General features: G+C 36.5%; 1 protein-coding gene across 1 annotated transcript in view; it reads left to right on the top strand.

The window, feature by feature from the left end:
- Positions 1 to 397, top strand: part of PCDH8 (protocadherin 8) — a 6101-nt gene extending 5704 nt beyond the window's left edge. Inside the window, 1 exon segment of the mRNA XM_038769051.1 lies at positions 1 to 397. This exon segment is cut by the window's left edge and continues 459 nt beyond it. The gene's annotated coding sequence lies outside the window, so the exon portion shown is untranslated.
- Positions 398 to 887: the final 490 nt, after the last annotated feature.

Genomic DNA, 887 nt, shown 5'->3' with positions numbered 1-887 from the left:
TAGTAAATGTAATTTTTATGAAATGTGCAGTATTTAATTTTTTTCTTTTTAACCAGGCTGTTGATTTGAGTTCACCTGCGGCTTGCCATTTTCTTAGTGGTTTTTAACCTGTACATGTGTAATTAAATGTTTGTATATATTAAATTTTGTTATATTTTTATATAATAAAAGCGAAAAATTGAAGTTCATGCCAAAGGAACGTCCAAGACCCAAAATCTGACTACATTAGAATCACTGAAGGGAAATGAATTCTTCACCGTGAACGACCTAGTATGAGAAGTTTGCCTTGCCAAGTGTGATTTGTACCAAGTCTGTGATCGATTTCAATTTAAATGTTATTCTATCTAGTTTTCTGTAGACCATGTCACTTATGAATTCACTAATAAACTGTGATGTGTTCAAGGACTCTATTAAAGGGTTTCATGCTACAGAAATTGTATTTATTATACCTGAATCTGGGATGCGCAGATAATACAGGGATCAGAATTGTGCCTTCCTGGAGGTTTGATTCCGTGAAATCTCAAATACAAAATACCACACCTCATCTCAGAATATTTCATGGATTTAGTATTTCATATTTAATATTTCATTCCTCCCAGCAAATTCTCACTTACGCTGAGCAAGCGCCTTGCAAATTCCCGGCTCCAGGGAAGTCCCTACTAAATAGATTTGCTCACAGAAGAGAAGCTGGCTTTGAGGGATGGGAAGGGAAAAGAACGAAAAGATGAGGTGCTCATGCCCGTTTGCTTTTTACCAAAAAATCCCGCTGTCCCTTTGGCCAAAAATGGGATATTGGAGGATGCTTAACCCATGCCTTAGATATACGTGTACTACAAAACATCTAGTCATCTTGATTGCAAAGGGATAAAGTAGAACTGGACACAATG

This window comes from Tachyglossus aculeatus, chromosome 2, assembly GCF_015852505.1.
Source record: "Tachyglossus aculeatus isolate mTacAcu1 chromosome 2, mTacAcu1.pri, whole genome shotgun sequence".
NCBI classification, from domain to species: domain Eukaryota; kingdom Metazoa; phylum Chordata; class Mammalia; order Monotremata; family Tachyglossidae; genus Tachyglossus; species Tachyglossus aculeatus.
The sequence above is the reverse complement of the archived record's forward strand: the minus strand, read 5'-3'. Positions and strand labels throughout refer to the sequence as shown.